This window comes from Chrysochloris asiatica, unplaced genomic scaffold (genome assembly GCF_000296735.1).
Source record: "Chrysochloris asiatica unplaced genomic scaffold, ChrAsi1.0 scaffold00115, whole genome shotgun sequence".
Classification (NCBI taxonomy): domain Eukaryota; kingdom Metazoa; phylum Chordata; class Mammalia; order Afrosoricida; family Chrysochloridae; genus Chrysochloris; species Chrysochloris asiatica.
The window spans coordinates 1724605-1734348 of NW_006408633.1; the positions used below are offsets into that span (position 1 = coordinate 1724605).

Here is a 9744-nt window from a genome sequence, read left to right on the forward strand (position 1 = left end):
ACAACATTCTTATCAACGGAGAAAAGATTGAAATTGTCAAGGACTTCATTCTTCTTGGATCAACTATGAACACTCACGGAATCAGCAGTCAAGAGATCAGACAACGTATTGCATTAGGCAATCTGTTGCACAAGAACTTTTTAATGTGCTGAAGAGCAAAGATGTCAGCTTGAGGACTAAGTTGCACCTGACCCAAGCCATGATGTTTTCAATAACCTCATATGCATATGAAAGCTGGACAGTGAATATGGTAGACCAAGAGCAATTGATGCCTTTGTGTGATGATGTTGGAGGAGAGTATTGAAAATGGCATGGCTGCCAAAAGAACCAATAGATCCATTTTTAAAGAAGTGCAGTTAGAATGCTCCTTAGAGGCCAAGATGACCAAACATTGTCTCTCATACTTTGGACACTTTGTCAAGAGGAACCAGTTTTTGGAGAATGATATCATGCTTGGTAAGGTGGAGGGTCAAAGAAAAGGAGAAAGACCCGCAATGAGATGGATTGACCAAGTGGCAGCATTGATTGACTCAAGCATGGCAACAATAATGAGGTTGGCCCAGGATTGGGCAGTATTTTCTGCTATGCATAGGGTCACTATGAGTTAGTATCTACTCGATGACACCTAACAACAACAACAACATTGTATTCTATAATCTACTTTACCTCCTCACCACCTGGATCTCTGTTTCTACATTTTCCTTTCTTTGACATTGTTACTATTTTAATATTTGTTGACCTCATAGCTCCTTTGAATTTGTTGTTATTATTTTGTTTTCTTCTGGACTCTGCTATCCGTCATCTGAATTTCAGGCGGTGTTACCACATCTGTCAGTCTCTGGTTGTTGTCTATTCTTATTGGTTTTCAGTCCACAGCACTCCCTTTAGGATGTTTTGAAGTACTGGATTGACTTTGACAAGATCTTTTAGCTTCTGTTTATCCTGGAATGCTTTGATTGTGCCATCATATTTGATTGACAGTTTTGCTGGATAAACGATTCTTGGTTGGCAGTTTTTTTCCTTTTAGTATTTTGTATATGTCTCCCCATTGCCTTCTTTCATCCATGGTTTCTGCTGAATAGTCAGAGCTTAATCTGATTTGCTTGCCTTTGTAAGTAACATTTCTCTTTTCCCTGGCTGCTTTTAGGATTCTCTCCTCATCTTTGATTTTGGAGAACTTTATCATATGTCTTGGTGATTGTATTTTTGGTCTATCCTTCCTGGGTTTTGTTCAGTTTTTTAAGTATTTATCTTCTCATCTTTCAAAATGTTAGGGAAATTTTCTTCTAGAAGCTCTTCAACTATCTCCTCTATGGACTTCTCTGATTTTTCCTGTTCCAGAATGCCAATAATTCTTAAGTTGTTCCTCTTTGTGTTATCCAGCATGAATCTTAGACTCTCTCCAGACTTTTTTTTTTTTATCCCTTTTTCTGCTTGCTCTTCTATCTTAGCAGTATTGAGAGATTTGTCTTCCAGATCACTGGTTCTGCATTCCATCTCTTCCATTCTGCTCTTTTCCCCTTTCAGTGTATTGTCCAGTTCTGATATTTTATTATTAATCATCTGGACATCTTTTTGCAGGTTTTCAATTGTTTCTAATGCTGCATGGATCTTGTTTGATTGCTCTTATAATACTTTCCTGGCTTCTTCCTTGTTTTCCTCCACCCCTTTTCAGATCATTTAAATTTGTTTCCATGTCATTCTTCTGAATTCCTTCTCAGGCAAATTCAAAACCTGCTCTTCCTCATCTGGAAAACCTTTGTCTCTCTCCAACTCATTTGTCTCAAGTTACTCTTTTCTGGTTTTGGACATGTTTTGATATCTTTTGTTTTGTTGGTCAGTTCCAGTAGTTATGTGGGTTTTTAATGCTTTAATGGATGTTTGATGTTGTGTTATTAAGCTTATTGGGTGTCTCCTGATAGATATGATCAGTAGATAAGCTTTCCTTTTCACATGTAATGCTTAGCCACTGTTATTGGTTCTTGTCTCAGTGGTGGAATATTATGGGGTATGCTTGTAGCTTGGCTATCTGACCAGGATTGCTGACTCTTCTTGGGTAACATAGGGAGAAAAAGCTCCCACCTCCAGGAAAAAAATGTGTAAGTAAAAGGCCCAAAAGCAGAAGCAATATAAAAGCAGAGACAAAAACCACCACTCTGAAACAAAAACAAAACTGTGGCCAACTGGCCAGTTGCCTTGCTATACAGTCTGTGTGTGCACCAGAGAAGCCTTCAGTAGTGGGTGGAGGTGTCCACTTGCTCAGGTCCTTCCTCTTGTCACCACCATAGAGGTGCACACATTGATATTGAGAAGTTAATGGGACAAATATTAACTATTATTTTTGTCTCTGAAGGTCAGTTAGGTATCTGTGTGTGCACAGCATAATTCTTGAAATAGTTGTGTCTTTTTATGTTGGAGTTTTACAGATTGTTCATATGGTTTGTCTATCTGCTTTTTTTTTTTTCTTGCTGCACAGGCAGGATTAAGGGGTCCTACACAAGTTAACTTTAGGGCTGGGACCCACAGGCAGAAGTCAAAAGCAGCAGCCAAAGAATTTGCCCTTGGACCCATGGAGCTCTTTCTCTCTGCGCCATGGGAAAGCTGTGGTCTCAACCCTGGATTTTTTGGGGGGTGCGTACTCACTCACCTGATGGCATCCAGGCTGGACAAAGAAGGCGCAACAGGGAAAAAGAGAAAAAAAAATGTGTTAAATTCCCCCACACCTCCCTTTGCAAATGTCACTGTGCCACTTTTAATGCTGGTTCACTGTGCAGATCTGGCTTTAGCCCCACCCTCTGACCTCTGCCTGGTGGGATAGCTACAGAGGGAGCCCCATGTCTTGACAGATACCTAAGTCACAATGTTTTCCTTTATACCATGGTTTTTCTACTAGCGGTTATGACAAACTGATGCCCTGAATCTTATGCTAGATTCAGAGCTCTGGTGCTGTTCCATCAGAACAACTTCTCTGGGTTTTTCAGCCACTCCCCCACGGAGCCTGTCCTACCTGACTCGGCTCTGCTTCTGCCAAAACTAGAAGTCACACCCATTGTTTTTAATAGAGTGACTCTACATATTCTTTCCATCTTTTTTTTTAATGCTTCCCATATCATTCATAATTTTTCAATAGACTTACAATACTACAAGTAGAAACTTCAAATTTTTGTCAGTTCTTCTTTCAGCTAGAGAAATGCTGAGCATGTTCTTCCTTTCTGGTTTTCTAACTTCAAACATTTGTGCTTTTTCAAAATTTCAAGGGGTAACTTGAGAAAACAAAGTAAAATAATACTTTTTTTTTTTTTCTTGAGCTTCCCTTTGAAATTTTCTGTTCAACTCTTTTACATCATCATATCTATACATTGCTTTAACTTTTATGTGTTCAAGAGCAAGTTTCCAGAGGAAGTTCAATTTCCACTCCCTTGGTAGCATTGTTGTTGTTGTTAAGTGCCATCGAGTCGGTTCCGACCCATAGCGACCCTGTACAGGGTTTCCGAGGGTGTAAATCTTTACGGGAGTAGAAAGCCTCATCTTTCTCCCGCGGAGCGGCTGGTAGTTTCGAACCGCTGACCTTAAGGCTCGCAGCCCGATTCGTAACCACTACGCTAGCAGAGCTCCTTGGTAGCATAGTGGTTACAAATCGGGCTGCAAACCTAAAGGTCAGCAGTTCGAAACTACCAGTCGCTCCGCGGTAGAAAGATAAAGCTTTCTGCTCCTGTAAAGATTTATAGCCTCGGAAACCCTATACACGGTCGCTATGAGTTGGAACAGACTCTACGGCACACAACAACAATAACTATAATGGAGTTCTGGTGTGGTGCTGTGGATTAATGTGCCAGACTGCAAAGCCATTTGAACTGAAAAGTCAGTGGTTCAACCTCACCAGTTGTTCCTCGGAACCAATTCGACAACACTTAATAGTAATAACAACAACAACAACAATGATTAGGATGTTGGTTTTTGTTCATTCCATTTTCTTTCTTATGTCTTCCAATTTTCTTATATTAATACTTTGTATATTCCACATCTGATTATTAATGGTTTTAACAGTTTCTTCTCAGTTTGAGTTTTACCCCATTAGTAAAGGTGAAGAGTACTTTCATACCGTTAAGGTGAAGTGTACTATGAGAAGGCACCTTTTCCCCATTTGTATTTTGAGTGCCTTCTAAACTGAGGGCCTCATGTTCTGGCATGATGTCAGGAAAGGTTTATTCTATATTCATAAGGTTTTTAGTGACTGACCTTTCAGAAAAGCTTCACCTCTTTTTCTTCCACACAAACCATCACTGACAGATGACTGGCAGTGTATATTGTATATGACTATACAAACTGTTCATTGAGGCATATTTTGTAAGAAAATATACATATCAATATTTTATATGTATTTATACATGTGTGTATGAATTTTTTCTTTTAATTGATTAATATATACAAAGAAAATATGTTCAAGTTAATTAAAATATATACCTCAATGGGTTCATTTAAACTGAACATAACTATGTAGATAATATATGGTACCGCATTAAAACCAAAATCAAACCCATTACAGTAGAATAGATTTCAATTAAGCAAACACAGGTGAAGACAGATGCCGAAGAATGCCAGGGAACTCCTGAGACTGCCAACAAACAAGGAACCACCTTGGAAATTATTCCTTGATTTGCACTTGTAGTCTACAGAGCTGTGAAACAATAAATTCCTTTTCTTTAGAGCAAAAAATCAAAAACCAAACAACCCTATGGAACAGTTTTACTTTCTAAAATGTGGGGTTGCCATGTGCACTATATTAGGCCCCACATATGCTGTTTCCCCAAGTATATCTTCATTCTTTCTCAAAGGTAATGACTCCCATTATTTCTCACACCATGTAATAGTTTTTCTGGCTTATGAATAACTAATGCATGGTATAAGAAATTGTTCCTCTATTTCACCAAACATAATGTTCAACTCTAGTGTTGACATTGACTTAGACAATCTTCTGTTGTGATGTCTGAGGTTTTCATTGTCTGATTTTTAAAAGCACATTGGTAGACCTTTCTTTTTAGCCTGTCTTATCCTGAAGTTCTGCTTAAGCCTGTCCAAGTTTTAACCTTGTCCAAGTAACCTTGCTGGTATTTTAAATACTAGTGTTCAATTTTCTAGCATCATATCTGAATGTGCAGACTCCATCATGTCATTAGACTGTGTAATTTTTTTTTTTTTTTTTTTTTAAAGTAGTCCTGGTGTGGCACTGTGGGTTAATGTGCCAGACCAAGAAGCCATTTGAACTGCAAGGTTGGTAGTTCAAGCTCACCAGCTGCTCCTTGGAAACCCAATACAGGGTGGCTATGGTTCAGAATGAACTCGATGGCACTTCACAACAACAACAATCACATTTTACATTATGCCACACTAACTCAAAATAAACTGCAACCTAGACTAAAATTCATAATTGGAATTTTACTTAGTAAGAAATACTATGAATCTCTCATTCTTTTATTCTTAGACCCAAGAAAAGCTATACTATCAGTAGGAACAGCTTTAAACAGAAAACACATTTTTAGATCTATAAGCATGGACTGAAAAATGATACTACATGAAAGTGATTTAAAAAATAGCAAATGATTTCCCACACACACACACACACAAATTACTGACTGGTAAATTGTGTATGGTTCCAGAAACTTGTGATTATAAATGTAATTTTTACTAGCTTGAAATTTTAATAAGCAGAAGAAAACAAAGGCAATGCATTCCCTTCTCTCTAGACTCAGTTGCTACTTAATTCCCAGGATTTTCTCCTTTTTTATCTTCAAATTTTAAAAGTTCTACAAACTCTTTCATTATGACACTTCTGCCATACAAAGCAATCTGAGCATGAATTATTTTGAATTTTTAATAAGACTTCCAAATGAAAAACTGTGTTTATGGCTTTTATAGTTGCATTTCATCTATTCTTAGGCCAGACTTCATTGCCTGCTTCTTCTTTATTGGTGCAGTAGAAGTTTATTGCATAATTCATAGCCCATTAATGATCTGGCAACCAACAAAACTCTGAAAGCACTGCAAAAATAGCCATGTCCACTAAACAGTAAGATTAGCTGTGCTGCAGCGCTGTGAGCAACTGTACAGGAAAAATAGGTAGATGTAGGAGACATATTCTTATACAAAGAAACACAATTCACAATTCCAACTTTCTTAGTTCAAACACAAATTGTTTAAAATTTTTTCTTACTTAACCATTCTCTCATGCTCAATGCCATTGAGAAGGTTCTGACTCATAAGTGACCCTGTTAGTGTTTCAGAGGCTGTAATCTTTACATGATCAGAAAGGCTCATCTTTCTCCTAAGGAGCTACTGGTGACCTTGAACTGCCCACCGTGCAGTTAAAAGTCCAGTACTTATCCTACAGTTCCACCAGTTCTCTTTAAGCATTATAAGTAACTCTAATGTGACACATCAATTTTTTGGAACATGAAAATATTTATTTGATAATTGACCTACATAAAAATGTAAATCTACCTTTTTCCCCTATATACAAAAATTTGTGTGAATGCTTTAATTCCCTATATCATATGTGATTATGACACCAGTTAATAATGTCATTGAATGTTGTTCAATGGAGTTGAGTCGGTTCCTACTCATAACAACACTGTATAGGCTTTCTCAGGAGCAGCTGGTAGGTTTGAACTGTGAACCTTACAATTAACAGCTTAGTACTTATCTTATAATTCCACAATATTTGATAAATAATTTTTTCATATCTAATTAGCAAACAGTGTCATGAAATGAACAACTTATATTTCAGTTTCTGATGAATTCTCCACCTAATCTTTTCATTTTTTGTTATCGTTCAGTAAGTCTTCCAACCGTAGAAGTTAATCCCCATATAGTGTTCGTGAACTATTCTACAGTCACTCTTAGATCACTCTGTATCACCACATCTTATCTTGTTTCTGTAGTAATTTTCTCCAGCTGTGTAACTGACACAGGTAATGTGGCAGGCATTTATAAAATACTTGAAATTTTTATTTTTCAGTTGAAGTCACGTTCAGAGCTTTGTCTAAGTCAATTCTAGCAACCTTTGACATAATGTGTACTTATAAAAATGACATAAAGTTTTGTTTTTACTGCACTTTATATATGTGTGAGTATTTGATCAAAACTTTTAACAATAAAAAAAGGAGAAAAGTCTGTTATTGTGAACAGCATACAGGCACATAAAAGGAGTATGAAAATTCCATGGGAACGTGAAATGAAAAAATAAAAATTAAATAATATAAACTTTATTTCTCAAACCAATTGCCATCAAGTTCAAGGAAATAGCTATTTAGTTAAAGAAATGAGGGTTCTGGGAATTTAGCCATGTCAATGTAATCTTTTTTACATTGTTAATTGAAGAAAAATGAATGCCCATTAATTTTTTTTTTTTTTATGATTAAGGGAAAAAATGAGCAAAATCAGAACTACAAAGTGGATACCTAATAATTTCCTATAAAAACTCTCACAAAATTCTTTCTGTTTGATGAGAGGAATGAGCAGGACATTGCATTGGTAAGAAAGATTCTCTCTTGTGAACATTTCCAGGGGATTTTTCTGCTAAAGCTTTGGCTAACTTTCTTAAAACACTCTCAAGTAAAAGATGCTATTATTCTTTGGCCCTCCAAAAAGTCAACAAACAAAATGCTTTGAGGATACCCAAAATCTGTTCATATGACCTTTGCTCTTGACTGATCCATGTTTGCTTTGGATGGTAACTCTTCCATGTCTTTGTATAATTCTTCTAAGAAATGCTTCAAGGTCTTGATATAATTTATTTTAAAAATCATTTGAAAGCTCTACACTTTTCTAATGCAGATCTAAGAGCAACAGTTGTAATATTCATGGAAGAGAAAATTTGCATAACTTCAATTTTTCAGTCAAAATTGTGTACTCTGAAATAATAGAAATGTCTATTGTGTTTGTTATTGTTTCTGCTGTTAATTGCTTTACCTCTTCAATTAGGGCACAAGCAAAATAAAATCATTTTTTCAATGAAAATAGATGTGGATTATATGCCACTGTGGGTTTCATCTTCAACTTTGTCTTACCATTTCTTCAACGGATTCATCTTTGAATCATTGAACCCATAAACTTTTCATAAAGCATCCGTGATTTCACCATTCTTCCACTGCTTTACCATAAATTTGATGTTTGTTCTATTTAAATGTTATCAAAATTCATGTCACTCTAATAAGGACTCTTTTCATGATGATGTTGCATCCTTTTTGAGCTTCAAACCAGATTGTATTTTTACAAGTCATAACAAAATTTTTATTGAATTCTGTAGAGTTATTTCCAACTCATGGTGGCCCTAGGAAGAGCATAATGAATCACTGCTATGCCATGTGCCTTCCTTACAATTGTTATACTTAAGCCCATTACTGTTGCCAATGTAGCAATTGATCACGTTAGGAGTCTTCCATTTTTTCAGTGACCTTCCAATTTATCAAGCATTACATCCTTCTACGGGAACTGGTCCCTCCTGATAACATGTCTGAAGTACGAGGCACAAAGTCTCACCATCCTCTCTTCTAACGAGCATTCTGACTGAACTTCTTCTAAGACAGGTTTGTTTGTTCTTCTGTCTGTCCACGATGCTTTCAATATTCTTGACCAATACCATAACTCAAATACATGTATTCTTCTACTATCTTCCTTTTTCACTGACTAACTTTCAGATTCATATGAGGCAATTGAAAATACCATGGCTTGGGTGAGGTGTACCTTAGTCTTCAAACTGACATCTTTGCCCTTTAACGCTTTAAAAAGGTCGTTAGCGAGGTCCAAGAGGCGAGAGCCGTAGGAAGCGGGCTTCTGTGGCCTCTGGGTGCCCAGATCACGCTCGACGAGGAAGAAAAAGAAGAGGAAGTTGAGGATGATGAGGAAGACAGTCATGAGGAAGACGACGAGGTCATTGGCGAGGAAGTGAATGTTGAGTTTGAAGCGCATTCCATCTCAGCTAACGATTATGACGGAATTAAGAAATTACTCCATCAGCTTTTCTTTAAGGCTCCAGTGAATACAGTTGAGCTCAGCAATGCCATAACACAGCAGAGCCACATCGGGAGTGTGATTAAGCAAGCGACTGTGTCACAAGACAACGATGATGAGGTGGATGTGGATGAAGAAGAGATCTTTGGTTTTATAAGACTTTTAAATATAACAGAGAGGAAGAGGACCCCGTGTGCTGAGCATATTAAAGAGCTGGTTCTGAGCTTCTCTGTTAGAAGAGTGCTGAGGGGAGAGTGCTGGAATAGCTGGAGCATGCGCTCCAGAATCCCACCCGGCCCGTGGGCCTCCTCTTGAGCGAGAGGTTCATCAACGTCCCGCCTCAGATGGCCCTGCCTCTGCAGGAGCAGCTGGTAAAAGAACTGGTGGAGGCACACAGAACCAATAAGCCTTGTGGGAAGTGTCACTTCTACCTTCTCATAAGTAAGACTTTTGTGGAAGTGGAGGTGGGAACCAACGCCTGAGAGCAACCAACAGAGCAACCAAGACAGAGGAGTTGATATTTGCAAATGTAGAGGAGGAGTTCTTCCATGAGCACTCCTAAAGTTCAGCTACTCAGTGCAGGAGGAGAGCAACACGAGCCTGGGGGGCAGGTGGTCTTTTGAGGATGTCCTGATGAAGGCACTGCGCATGGTGATGCTGATTCTCGCTCATAGCGAGATCATAGAGAAGCTGAAAGCCCATCTCTCCCTCTCTCTGACCCACTTCCCACCACAG

The 9744-nt window shown here is 37.9% G+C and overlaps 1 pseudogene; it reads left to right on the plus strand.

Annotated features, from left to right (window-relative positions):
• Positions 1–9714, plus strand: part of LOC102817406 — a 102464-nt pseudogene extending 92750 nt beyond the window's left edge.
• Positions 9715–9744: the final 30 nt, after the last annotated feature.